General features: G+C 41.0%; 1 long non-coding RNA gene across 1 annotated transcript in view; it reads left to right on the forward strand.

The window, feature by feature from the left end:
• LOC110260698 overlaps window positions 246-14,660 on the forward strand; it is a 42,163-nt gene continuing 27,748 nt past the window's right edge. The window contains exon 1 of the long non-coding RNA XR_002344005.1: window positions 246-806. This is a non-coding gene — a long non-coding RNA (uncharacterized LOC110260698). The remainder of the gene's footprint in view (window positions 807-14,660) is intronic.

A 14,660-nucleotide genomic window follows, 5' to 3' on the forward strand; every position in this document is an offset into this window, starting at 1 on the left:
AAGGACCAAATACTGGTGGAAGATCCCTTCTCCATGAGGTAGAGCTACACACAGAGCAGGAGAGATGGGTACTTCCCACTAGAGCCGTCATTTTGTAGCAAGTCTGTTTACTACATTTGCAAGCAGGCACAGGAAGCAGACAGAGGCAATGGGGCTTCTAGGGAACAGGCCTGTGCTTTCAGGAATCACTCAGCGCTGAATATAATGTATTTTACACTATAGATGTTGTCAAAACTCTTGCCTTCGCTGAGAAACAGAGCAAGGGCTCTGGCGGACAGAGTAGTGTGGAATTTTTACAGAGCAGCTTAGGTTCCAGCCAACTTGGGCCATCACTTCTTCCTGAACATTCCCCACCTCTTCCCATTTCCCAGGTTTTGATCAACCTTGTTCTGTTCTGCCACCTGGAAAGCCTCCACCTCATTTCTGCTGGTCAAAATCTCTTAAGTTCACTAAGGCACTGTTTAAAAAAAAAAAAAATCCTATTTAAAAATACTGGCCCTTTGCCCCCACCCTTCACGTTATACAAGGTCTTCTTCCTTCAATTTCCCAGGTCCACACAACCTCACATGTAGAAAGAGAAACGGTTTCCTGCAAAGGAATTTCCCAAACTCATTTACTACCAATCAACTATAGAAAACACGTGCTTCTGCCACTGCAGGTTTATTCAATCACTGGTGAACTCAACGGTGACTTAAATTCAGTGAAGGTGGCCGCCCCCTACCAGGTGGGTATGGCCTCAGAACCACTCTGCCTTCTTCCTTCCAGCACCGAGGAAAGCGTTAAGAGTCCCGAGCATGCGGCTGCGGGTAGGTCTGCCTGGTGGGCTTTCGTGCCCTCTCACTGTTCTGGCGCTGCCTCTGGACATCTGTTCTCTTCCAACTGTTTTTTCTCTCAACACTGCTTCCGCCGGAACTGCTAATCCTCTCAGGCTTCTGGGTGACCCCGTGGTCCCCTGGCCTGGCAGCCTCTGCTGGGACCTGTTTTCTCAAGACACAACATACACCCGCTGGAACAGTCTTCACACACCAAGGTTATCCTCAGAGGCATTCACAATCCTCTGAAAGGACTCCAGAGGCTTTCTGGATTGTTTTCACCTTATAGGCGCAATCTTGCTCCCAATCTTCCCCCTACTGACCCGGGGTGGCCCAGCCACCTCGTGAGAAGGTGTCCTCCAAGAGTTCCAGAAAGAAGTGACCCTGCCTTCTGGGATTCTCAACCCACCTTTTTTCCCATCCTCCCTCCCCACCACCCGAGGCTGTTGGGGGACGGGGGTGGGGGGCGCCAGGTAGAGGCATCTCTTTTCCTAAATTTCCTCCTCCAGCCTCAGGATGGGCTTTCTTTAAATCCCTGCCCTTCCCCTACTATCTCTGTACTCTTTTCACAGTGAAAACACTACCATCCAGTCTTCCATGCTGAGCCAGTGGGTATTTCAAAGCCCATCTTTGAGATTTCTGGGAAAATGCTTTCTCTTTGAAGGACCATTGAAAGCTGAGGGTTTTCTCAGGTCTGTTGTGAACCCTTGAAATTTGGAAAAAAAAAATGTTAGCATGCATGGTTGTGCCTTCCTTTTTCTAAACAACTCCACCTGCTGCCTGAAAACAATGTGCTGTTTAGCCTGGTCAGAGAGCCCCAGGGTGGCACATTTGATTGGGGGTGAGAAATAAAGACAAAAGCAAATGAAAGATGTTTTCCTTCCACACTCTTTTTGGCTTTTGACAGTCTGCCTTTAACTGCATTTACATATCTTTTTGTTTTCACATCCCTATTCTACTTTCCCTTTGACCCTCACCCACGAGGTCAGTCTGAGGTAAAGACAGGGCCATGCGGTGTCATCTGCATCCTTGGCCACCAGGAGTGTTTGTTGCTCTGTATTGAGTTAATTTTCAATATTGTATTTGGACTGCTGTAGATAGATCTTTGTTTATTATTGAAGAAAAATTTCCCCTTTGCCTCCCTTTCCTTTTTGAGTTGCTTATTTTAATCCTGGGTAAAAAATAGAGTTCTCTCAGGAATTTAACCTCTGGTTCCCTGAAGCTTCCACCACCTTTATTTATAGTAATGATACCTAAAACCACCACCTGGATACTGCTTTTTTAAAAAAGGCACTGAAATTCATTAGCTTTGCTTAATTAAAAGAGTGCTCAGATATGATTCCCACAGTTATTAACTACTTCTGTGAGTGTGGTCCCCTCTCCCTGGCCTGAATATGCATTTTGAAGTCAGATGTACAGACCCAGAGGAGGTCCTTAAGCACAGTGATGTCCGAGGAGTGGGTCTAGGCAGTTATGAGGAGGAAGGCTAACTGGCTCACTCATTCTGGGTCTCAGGTGTCTGAACAAGAAGCTTGAATATGTTCTCTGACATTTGCAGTGTTAGAAGGATATTAGTTTTCTTGGAATAGAACTCTTAAAAATATAGGCTTTTAAACTGAAAAAGTTGTTATACCCAAAGAAATCTCTACTTATCTCTCTGTAATATTCGTTGTCATCTCATAGTTCAAGATTTGAATCGTCAGGAGCAGTGATAACAAACCTGACTAGCATCCATGAGGACGTGGATTTGATCCTTTGCCTTGCTCAGTAGGTTAAGGATCCAGCATTGTTGTGAGCTATGGTGTAGGTCTCAGATGTGGCTCAATATGGCATTGCTGAGGCTGTGGCATAGGTGGCAGCTACAGCTCAGATTCAACCCCTAGCCTGGGATCTTCCATATGCCATGGCTGTGGCTCTAAAAAGACTGGGGGAAAAAAAAAGATTTGCATCCTCAGTTCTCAGTTCTTTCAACAGCAAAATATGAAACTTGCATGTATCAAAGCCTTAGCTCCAGCTGACTTGAGCAGAAAGAAATCTTATTAAAAGGCTGGTGGGCCTTGGAGAGAAGTCTGGAGGACTTGGCTCAGGCACCATGGCCATGAGGTCCTGTCCCCACAGCTACAAGGTGTTAGGGCTGCACTTAGGCTTCAGGGTGGGCCCTGCTGCTGCTACTTCTGCTGCCAGGGGACCTGATTGGGTTGCTATGGCCACCACTGCAGGAGTGGCTTCCCCTCCCTCCCTGATTGTGATCTGGGCAGCTTTTCATTGCTAGTTGGAGCAGGTACACCTGATCTGGTCGCATGCCAGCACCCTTGTCTTGGGAAAAGAGCGTGCCTGACTTGCTTAGTCTTGATAATGGGGGAGAGTGCTGCCTCCCAGTAGGACAAGAGATGGGAACTTCCTCAGACAAAGGAAGAATGGGAAGGCATTCCAATTAATGGCAACCAAGGGGGAGGGCTGTGGACCCCAGGGCAGTTGGGAGCATAGTGGTGGGGCAGGGGAACTGCTGGATGAGAGCATTTTCTTCCTTGGTGGAAGATGTCTGTGCTTTTGGTCTGCGACTCTAGCATCAAAAATATTTGCGAAGAAATAAACACCTTGGCTAAGTTTGGTGCCTTTGACTAAATCATAATGTTTTCATTTCCTCATTATTTTTCTTGGCGTTCCAAAAGAAAACTTTGGGTTGAAAGCCCCCATGCTTATATGTAGATATTAACTTCTGTTGGCATGATCTCCTTTAAAAATTTGGCTTTATGTGTTGTCTGTCTCTCTCACTGAATGGAGGTAATACGTAAAGCCCAAGTTGTTGAAGGAACTGCCAGAGATGAAATGAACTTTGCTTTTTTTTTTTTTTTTGACTTCCTGTCATAGCTTTTCTTCCTTTTCTATGTATTAAGCATGTAATGAAGGAAATCGATAAGTCCTTTAGATGAGAACTCATGCTGAGAATATGAATGAGAATAAATGACAGGCATTTTCTAATTAGAAGAGAACAATTTTCTGTCCTCTTTTAAAAAACAAACATCTTTGCTCTACTGAGAGAACTACTGACGCTCTTAGTTATGTGATGCAAAAGCAAAATCTCTCTGACCAATTCTCTTCAGAAGTCCCTACAAAATAAAGAACAGTAATGACAGCGAAATTACAGGTGTTCAACTTTATCTTGGATCCAGGCAACAAGTATCTGGAACTCCGAATGGTAATAATATGAAAATGGAACATGATTGTGTGAGTGTTCAGCCATTTATCAGATAAAAGATAGATCACCTCTAAAGGGGACAGGGGTGTGGAGTTGGGGGAGGTTCCTAATGAGAAGCTGGGCAATTTACCCTGCTAAACACCAGGAATTCTTAGAAAGTGGAAGCACTTCGCACAGGCACATGGTGGAGGAGAGTCAGGAGGCTGAAAACAAGAGGTCTGTTTAAGGAGCAGTTGGATCCCAACCCACTTCATTCTGCAAAGTTGGAGGGCTACCCCTCCCATATCCTGTAAGAGTTGAGAGATCACTTCTTAAGAGAAATTTCAGAAATGCTTTTTGGAGTTGTGGATACCAAGCACAGAGGAGGACGGTGCTTTAGTTGTGGATGGAAGGCAGTGGAAGCCTCTAGCACCCTTTCATCATCTAACCTGAGAGGACCAGCAGCCAGACTCCTACCACAAGGAGAGGATTGAAGGATTCTTATCCTAAGTCGGGAACTGACCAGACCTATAAAGAAAGATAATTCTGATGGCATTTCAGTGAAAGAGTTGGAGCCCCACTTGACTGCCCTACATGGAGGTGTACCAGTTGTCAAGGCCTACCTGTAAGGCAGGGCTTCCAGCCAGCCTTGTAATGCCTCATTCATAAGCATGAACAAATGACCAGACATTTAAGGAAAGCTTCCAATATGAAAATTCCTTCCCCATCAGAAGAAAAAAAATCAAAAAGAAACTTGGGGCTAACAGAGGCAATGTAAGGAATTGAAGGAAAAAAACCTAGAATTAACTCCAATAAATATCTTGAATGAAATAAAATTGCAAAGCTGTAAAAATCTAACCAGAACAAACAGCACTTAGAAATTTAAAATATTTGAAATTAAAAATGCTGCTCATAATTTGCCAGATCAAGTCAAGGAGAGCACCCAGGAAAAAAGAACTAATAAATAAATGACAGTAAGGAAGAAAAGCTAATACAGATGCATAATCTAGGAGGTCCAATATCCTAACAAATAGTTTCATAAAGAGAAAAGAGTGGAGAGGACATGTTGGGAAAAAAAAAATTATTTGAGTATAGTTGACTTTCAAACCTGCATTAGTTTCAAGTGTACAGAAAAGTAAATTGGTTATTCATTCCTTTTCAGTTTCTTTTCCCATATAGACTATTATAGAATATTGAGTAGAGTTCCCAGTGCTATACAGTAGGCCCTCTTTATTTTGTATATAGCAGTGTGTATATGTTAATCCCAACCTCCTAATTTATCCCCACCCCCACACATTTCCCCTTTGGTAACCGTAAGTTTGGTTGTGAAGTCTTTGAGTCTGTTCCTGTTTTGTAAAGTTCTTTGCTATCATTTTTTTAGATTCCACCTATTAGTGATCTCATATGATAATTTGTCTTTGACTTCATTTAGTATGATAATTTGTCTTTGACTTCACTTAATATGATAATTTCTAGGCCTATCCATGTTGGTGCAAATGGGAGTATTTTGTTCTTTATTATGGCTGAGTAATATTCCATTTTATATTTGTACCACGTTTTCTTTAGCCAATCCATGGAGAGGATCTTTTTCTTTTCTTTTTTTCTTTTTTTTTTTGGGGGGGGCCACACCTGTAGCATATGGAGATTCCCAGGCTAGGGGTCAAATCAGAGCTGTAGCTGTTGGCCTACACCACAGCCCACAGCAATGCTGGATCCTTAACTCACTAAGTGAGACCAGGGATCGAACCTGCATCCTCATGGATGCTAGTTAGATTCTCTTCCACTGAGCCATGATGAGAACTCTGAGAGGACATTTTTCAAAGTAACAATAAAAGAGAATTTCCTTGGATATAGGTTTTCAGATTGAAAGGGTCCATCACATATCAAGTACAATGAGTGAAAAATACTTCATATCTAGTATATCCATTGTGAAATTTCAGAATAACAGAAATAGAATTCCAAAAGCTTCCAGAGAGAAAAAACAGACATGGATACAGGACTCTGAATTAGAGGGGAATCAGAAGTGTATCAGCTCTCTCAACAATGCTGCAAACTAGAAGAAAATCTTCAAAATTCCAGGGGAAAATTATTTCCTTACTTGCAGATTCATGTCTGTTTTTTCCCATTTCTGCCAATTCTTGACCCAGTTAAACAATCATTCAAGTGTGAGGATAAAGTTATTTTAGACCTACGAAGTCACACACAAAAATCTTCTACCCATGCAACTTTTCTCCTGACCATGATCCAGTAATTTGGAGGCATAAACTAAGAATCTCATGAAATGAGGTCCAGGAGAAAACAAAGGGAGTTGCAGAGATGCAGCTCTAAGTTCAGCCTAGTGAATGAACAGACTAGATTGAAAGGGGCGCATGGAGAGATCCAGGGGCCTCGTTTTTAGTTCGTTTGTCAGGGTGGACTGTTTGAAATTTCACAAGAAGCATTTCATAGAGTTGTTGGGGGGGGTTCTAAAAATGCATCCCCATTTCAAATAAAAGCAAGCAAATGAAGAGGGGGCAGAGTGGGCAGTAACTCTAGGGGGAAATGGAAAGCACAAGAGAAGGAGTGTAATCATGGGGCATGTCATGGCTCAGCAATGAATGATATTTATATGTGTAGATTATGATATAACAATGAAAACACGACATAGGGATTTAACTAAAAATGGGGATATAACTATGAGGAAGGTGAGGGAGCAAGATGGGTATTTTGAGAGAGCTAGGACCCTCCCAACCACAACAGGAAGTCAATAGGTATTTACAGTGTTGTGAATTAAGAGAGTAAAAACATCATTACTTAGAAATAAGGAGGTAAATGATAGGAAGAAACTGCTGGTGGTAAAAGTGGGTCCCTGAGAATGGAGACTAGAAAGGTAGTTGAGTGCAAGGTGTTTTTTGTTTCACTCTGTTTAAGCTATGTGTGTGCCTTGGTTATAGATTGATTTGACGAGGTAATTTTTGAATTTCTACCAGGTGGAAACTTGTAAGCTGTGGTTGATCTGAGGATGTCAAACATGACTAAAAACCTTATTTGACCCTAGGAGCTTCCAAAGGGGATGAATATAATTATATCTACATTTATAAGTATAACCGAGATTATAATCTGTAATTATAAACTGTATTATGATCTTTATATATGAAGCATATGACTGAATGACCACAGATACAAACTGAACTGTTCAAAGAAGTTGCCACTAGCCATATGTGTGTATTTAAATTTAAGTTAGTTAGCATGAAATAATATTGAAGTTAAGTTTTCATTTTCACTAGCCATATTTTAAGAACTCAAGAGCTGCATGTAGCTAGAGGCTACCATATTGGACAATGCATTCATGGAACAGCATCATAGAAATTTCTGTTGGATGGTCCTGCCTTAGACCATTCATATTTGCCCATGGGTCCTGAATCATAGAGGAGCAAAGTCTAGTTATATATTTGTTTTCACATTTGGGGTGGGGGAACCCAAGGAAGTAGGAATTTGTATAGACACTGCATGACGTTGGAAGCAGCTACTGAGCAGTTACTCTACATTTATAAGGAAAATCTGAATTCCCACATATGCTGGAAACTCAGAGGATGAAATTTGTTCTCCAGCACTTTTTCTTGAATGGCCAGGCTGCTTCTCCTTGTGATACAATTGCCAGTGAGCTAGGCTGAAGTCCCATCTATAAAAAAGGAGACACTTTAGTAAAAGCTCATCTTTCCTCTTGTTGAGGAAGGTTGGAGGCAAAGAGTGAGGTGGGCCCAGGTGAGATTAAAAAGGCTATCCCTTGGTTTTAGTCTTACTGAAAGATTGGACCAGTCTTCCATCTATGTCAGAATCTCCAGGTGCATGAAGGTGGTAGTGCTGGTTCAGGTTCAGTTGGCCTGTGTGCATTTGTGTATGTGTGTATTTGTGTTCTTGAGGGATGGGATGTCAGAGCTGTTAATAAAACAGATTGCTGGGTCCCCCTCTGCACCTAATGAGTTGGAATCTCTGATGGTCAGGATAAGAATTTTTTTTTTTTTTTTTGGTTTTGTTTTCTCAATCTTTTTAGGGCCACACCTATGGCATATGGAGTTTCCCAGGCTAGAGGTCACATCGGAGCTACAGCTGGCAGCCTATGCTACAGCCACAGCAACATAGGATCCAAGCTGCATCTGCATCCTACACCACAGCTCACAGCAATGCTGGATCCTTAAGCCACTGAGTGAGGCCAGGGATGGAAACTGCATCCTCATGGATCCTAGTCAGATTCATTTCCTCTGAGGCATGACAGGAACTCCAAGAAATCTGTGTTTTTAATTGAAGTTTCATTGGTTTACAGTATTAGTTTCAGGTGTGCAGCAAAGTGATTTGGTTATATTTTTTCAGATTATTTTTCATTATAGGTTCGTACAAGACACTGAATATAGCACCCTGTGCTATAGAGTAAATCCTTGTTCCTTACCTGTTTTATGCATAGCAGTTTGTATCTGTTAACCCCATACTGCTAATTATCCCTCCTCCCTTACTTTTCCCCTTTGGTAACCATAAGTCTGTTTTCTATGTCTGTGGATCTATTTGTATTCTGCATATAGATTCATTTGTAGTATTTTTTTTTAGATTCCACATATAAGTGAAATCATAAAATATTTGTCTTTCTCAGTATGATGATCTCTAGCCCCATCCATTTTGCTACAAATGGCATTATTTCCTTTTTTATGACTGAATAATATTCCATTGTATGTGTATAATATGTCTTAAGTCAATTGTCTGCCGATGGGCACTTGGGTTGTTTTCATGTCTTCACTATTGTAAATAGTGCTCTAATGAACATTGTGGTGCATGTGTCTTTTCAAATTAGAGTTTTCATCTTTTCTGAGTGTATATCCATGCATGAGATTCCTGAATTATATGGTAGTTCTACTTTTAGTTTTTCAAGGACCCTCCATAATTTTCTCCATAGTGGTTGTGTCAATTTACATTCCACCAATAGTGTAGGAGGGCTCCCTTTCCCCCACGCCCTCTCCAGCATGTTATTTGTAGACTTTTTAATGATGGCCATTCTCTCTAGTGTGGGGTGATAACTCATTGTGATCTTGATTTGAAAGAAATCCATATTTTTAAACAAACTCCCCAGGCAAATCTTGATATATTAAAGTTTGAGGATATTTGCATTGTTGAGGGTCTATGCTAGCTTCTTGTTGAAAAGAAACTAAAAGTTACTGTCAGACTCAATTGAATTGAGCTTATAATAAAATACTTGGCCTTTAATGCTTAGTAAAATGTATCTTATACTTGTTCTTCGGTATCTTAAGCTTTTTCTATTAAAAACACTATTAAAACAGTCTTCTAAGAATAAACTACCTATTTAAGTATCAATGGAAACTTAACTATAAAGTATAACATCCAGAGAAAATAGACATTAAGATTTTTAAAAATAAACACCTACCACTTTAGAGATTGTAAAAGGTTTTGCCTTTAGGATAGAAGTTAACATATAACTTTGGGACATACTCATCCTTTTATTCTGCTCCTAGGACAAATCATCTTGGGCAAAGCCCTGCCTCATCTTGGGAAGTGTGGGGTGGAAGGTTATGGCTTAGAAAGTGCCTGAAGTTTTATGTTCACTAGATGGGTAGGATGAAGGGGTATCTCACAATGATCCTACATATAGGATAAAGCAATCTAATCCCTTGTCTTTGGGATTTAAACTTATTAAAACCTATGCGGTGGAGTGAGGGAAAGTGCCACCAAGGCATATCATGGGAGAGGACAACAGAGCCCCTCAGAGGAATCTTACCATCAGAGAGAAGGCTAGTTAATCCTGGCAGCACATTGGACCCAGGCCTGGTTGTCATTTGGATGTGTCTTAGAGGAAATGGATTCTAATGGAAGAACTTTAAAACTAAAATCTATGATACTAGTGCCAGGGCATTTTCAATTTGGGTAGTTTGAGTTGGGTGTAACCAGAAAAACGGAGTGTTTTCTTTCAGTTTTCAGGAAGCATAAGTGAGTTTGCAGCTATTAGTCCTGAAAGGTATAAACACATATGGTGGGGGAGTATGGCCGTGGGTGATTCATTCAGGCCCATCTATTGGGAAGAACAGCAGGGAGGGGCCAGCTCTGAGGCTGTGGACTTCTGACAGGTGGTTATTATGAGGAAAATTCCTAGGCAGGGTAAAGAAACTTGGGGTCCTTTGGTACAAGTGAACACAAAGTAAATGCTCAATTAATTTTTATTTTTGTTTGTTTTTGGTCTTTTTGTCTTTTTAGGGCCGCACCCGAGACATGGATGTTCCCAGGCTAGGGGTCCAATCGGAGCTGTAGCTGCCAGCCTACGCCAAAGCCATAGCAACTCAGGATCCGAGCTATAGCTTGCGGCAACGCCGGATTCTTAACCCACTGTGTGAGGCCAGGGATCGAACCCACATTCTCATGGACCCTAGTCAGGTTCGTTAACCACCAAGCCATGACAGGAACTCCTCAATTAATGTTGAATTAGTAAAGGTACACTGGTATGCAGATACGTGATGTTGGAATGGGTAAAAACAAGGGATATGACCATTGTAAAATTCAGTTGAACAGAATAAAGCTTTTAAGAGATTGACCCATAGAGTAAATTGGCCAAGAGAATTGATGGTATATAGTTGACAAAGTAATAGAAGGGACAGAAGAAGGAATTCAAGTGTTCATAAATATTTTAGGCTTTGCAGGCCATAGGCCTTTTGTTGTAACTTTTTAATTCTGCAGTTAGAGGGCAAAAGAGCCATAGACTCTTAAGGGGATAAGCATGGTTGAGTTTCGACAAATACTTTTTTATAAGTGTTTAAAAAATAAAAGTAAAAATCATTCATAGTTTTAGGTAGTACAAAAACATGTGGCACTGTTCACCGCCCTGTGTTCTAAACAGGCAAAGACCAAGAGACTGGATTTTCATGCGGTTCAAAACCAATCACAGGGCTTCTCCATTTGCCTAATCTCCTCTTCCAGAAGCTACCAAGTAATACGGGACAGAAATGCAGATTTCTTCCCCAGGCTACCAGAAATGGAGTGATGAGGGCTAAGTAGGGGAAAATCATGATAATCAACATTTTTTTTAATTAAAAAAAAAAAAGGCAGAAGAAAGGATACAGGGGCTTTGCTAACTATTGCAGCCACAGTCACATATTTCAAAGGGTGACTTGGTCCTCTCACATTTAAGGTATAGAATTAGGGTTGAGCCAAATGACAATCAAGAGAATAAAATGAATTGGGTTGAATCTCCGTATTCGTTTTGCTTTAAATTTCACTTCAGGTGATCAGCTTATGAAGAAACCACTATGATTATCTATAATTATTCTTTGAGAGTAATGTACATAATGTGGCGAGACAAGAGATGTGAATTTGAGCTCTAGCCCTAGCAATCAGCTATGTGGCTTTGGAGGTACTTTGACCTTTCCAGAGCTCCGGTTTTCTCTTCTTCAGGATTAGGGGTTTGACTGTATCATTTCTAAAGTGACTTATTGATCTAAAATTCAGTGTACAAATGTCTTTAAAATGTTCAACCTAAAGTACACACAAAATGGCAGGCTCTCTTCAAGAATGTTTGGGGATATGAATATATTGAAAATGGGAAAACAGGAGTCCCCATTGTGGCTCAGTGGTTAATGAATCCGACCATGAGGTTGAGGGTTCGATCCCTGGCCTGCTCAGTGGGCTAAGGATCCGGTGTTGCTGTGAGCTGTGGTGTAGGTCGCAGACACGACTCAGATCCTGCATTGTTGTGGCTCTGGTGTAGGCCGGCAGCTACAGCTCCGATTTGACCCCTAGCCTGAGAACGTCCATATGCCTCAGGAGTGGCCCTAGAAATGGCAAAAAAAAAAAAAAAAAGGAAAACAAACAACTGAAAAAGGGGCCAAGGAGAAAGAAACAGAGTGGAGGTACAAGGGGGAGAAACTAGACTTCTCTGATGGAACTTTAGTTTGTAACCTTTGTTTAGCTTTATTTAGATTTGGAACCATGTGCATATCTTACATAATTCTAAAGGAAAATATTAGAAAAGCATTCTCAAAAAATTGAAAGCCAGTGAACCAATTTATAGAGTTGGTGACATAATAGAAACAAAGACAAGTAACTATAAAACTCAGTAATTTGAGTTTTATACATCCTAGTTGAATATATCCTAAGGACAAAAAGAACTTAAGTTTAAAAACTGTTTTTAGGAAGTTCCCTTGTGGCGCAGTGGGTTAAAGATCTGGCATTTCCGCTGCTGTGGCACAGATCACAACTGTGGCCCAAGTTTGATCCCTGGCCTGGGAACCTCCAAATGCTGTGAGTGCAGCAAAACAAAACAAAAACTGTTTTTAATAAGCATATTGTCAGTGGTAATTTTTTAAATTTTTAAGTCTTTCTGAAGTATAGTTGATATACAAGTTTGTGACAATTCCTACTGTTACAACAAAGTGGTTCAGTTATACATGTACACACATCCATCTCTTTCAGATTCTTTTCTCACATAGATGATCACAGAATATTGGGGAGAGTTCTCTGTGCTATACAGCAGGTACCCATTGGCCAATCATTCCATATACCTCAGTTGCATATGCCAATCCCAAACCCCAGTCCATCCTACCCACCTGTCTCCTTTGATAACCATAAGTTTGCTTTCAAAGTATGTGAGTCTGTTTCTGTTCTGCAAATAAGTTCATTTGCATCCTTTTTAAATTTTTTTTTCAGATTCCACATATAGGTGATATCCTATGATGATTGTCTTTCACTGTCTGACTTACTTCACTTAGTATGATAATATCTAGGTCCATTCATGTTGCTACAAATGACATTATTTCATTCTTTTTTACGGCTGAGTAATATTCCATTGTATATATAAACCACGTCATCTTTATCCTCTGTTGATGGGCATTTAGGTTGATTCCATGTCTTGGCTATCGTAAATAGTGCTACAATGAACATTTGGGGTACATGCATCCTTTTGGATTATGGTTTTCTCCAGATAGATACCCAGGAGTGGAATTGCTGGATCATATGGGTAGCTCTATTTTTAGTTTTTTGAGAACCTCCATACTGTTTTCTATAGCGGTTGAGCCAAATTACATTCCAACCAACAGTAAGAGATTCCCTTGTCTCCACACCTTTTCCAGCATTTAGTGTTCATAGACTTTTTAGTAATGGCCATTGTGGCTGATTTAAGTTGGTACCTCACAGTAGTTTTGATTTGCATGTCTCTAATAATTAGTGATATTGAGCACTTTTTTCGTGTGTTTTTTGGCCATCTGTATGTCTTCTTTGAAAAAATATCCATTTAGATCTTCTGCCCATTTTTTATTTATTTTTTTAACTGTTGAGCTGCAGGAGGTGTTTATATTTTGGAGATTAATCCTTGTCAGTCATTTTCACTTGCTAATTTTGGTATTTTAGTCCTGAGTCTTATGTGGGTATATATAACATGTGTTACTGGGAAGTGAAATTTTCAACCTGGGAGAAAAGAGATGTGGTTATCAGGCTGATTAAGCACAAATGGTGTAGATCAGAATTAATTGAAGTGACCAGTATAAAATCATGATACATTCCATCCTTAAAAATGCTTTCCCCACCTCTGTTACTGAAAAGGTCTAGAGACAACCGCCTACCCAGTAACACACAAAGCACTCACATTGGAGCAAGATTTGCCTTCCCAGAGAGGGACATCTTGGCATCTGGGTTCATGGAATCTCTGGTCCACCTCTGTGTGGATGGGATCTCAAGGAAACAAGAGTCTGGCTGAAGAGTCATCCAGAAGGAACTTGTGTTTCAAGGGGAATAGGATCCTTAGTGCCTGTGGAGTGACCCTTGGGCAGGAAACTAGTGGAAGTCAAGGCCAGAATTGGAGGAGGGTATGTGTGTGATGGGCTGTGATGGGCTAGTGAGAGCCAAGGTGGGGCTGATCCAGCAGGGAAAAATCCTAGAGCTTTGGCCCAGTTGAGAGGGAAGAGACATCCTGGAAAGCTAATCCCTAGCAGGAGCAATGGAAACCAGACTTCCATGGGAGGCAGGGGCAGACTAACCTCAGCTTAGCAGCCTCCACAAACAGCTCATAGTCAAGCACATGGGAAGAGAGCCAAGACTCCCTTCCCAAGCAAGATTGTGAGGTTATCTGAGCCATACTCTTTGCCTGCACACCCAGATGTAGTCTTGGAGCAGAAGAGTAGAGAGCTTCACTTTCTTGACTTATATAAGCCCAGTCTGAGTTCCTGATGGACACATTTCGAATAGCAGGATCAAGGTTATTGAATGAGACCAAACAATTTGATCCCTCCCTGCAACTCAGTGGATGATTCTCATGAGCAAGATCAATTATAGAGGAAATAACAGCCTCATAATTTATTTTACGAATCTGAATTGTAAATAAAATTTTCATCTCACTGCATACTTTATGGTCATTAAATAATTTTCCTTTTCGGCTGTTGTTCCCTTAAATAAAATGTTATTATCTACCTTACCAACTAGCTGAAATGCACATACACACATTTTGTGTGTCTAGTTTCTTGGGGTATTTATAGTAATACGTCACAGCAGGAAGGGACTAGGGATGTGCCCTCAAGGCTTGCAAAGTCAAATGGCCACAAGGACCCAGACAGGTGAGCATGGAAATGTCTAAATCCCACGGGGTGGGACTCTTCAAGCTGGGCAGTCTCTGCCCTGTCTGCAAAGAGGAAGCTCTGGGGTTGTCAGAT

The sequence above is a fragment of the Sus scrofa genome, chromosome 1 (genome assembly GCF_000003025.6).
Source record: "Sus scrofa isolate TJ Tabasco breed Duroc chromosome 1, Sscrofa11.1, whole genome shotgun sequence".
NCBI classification, from domain to species: domain Eukaryota; kingdom Metazoa; phylum Chordata; class Mammalia; order Artiodactyla; family Suidae; genus Sus; species Sus scrofa.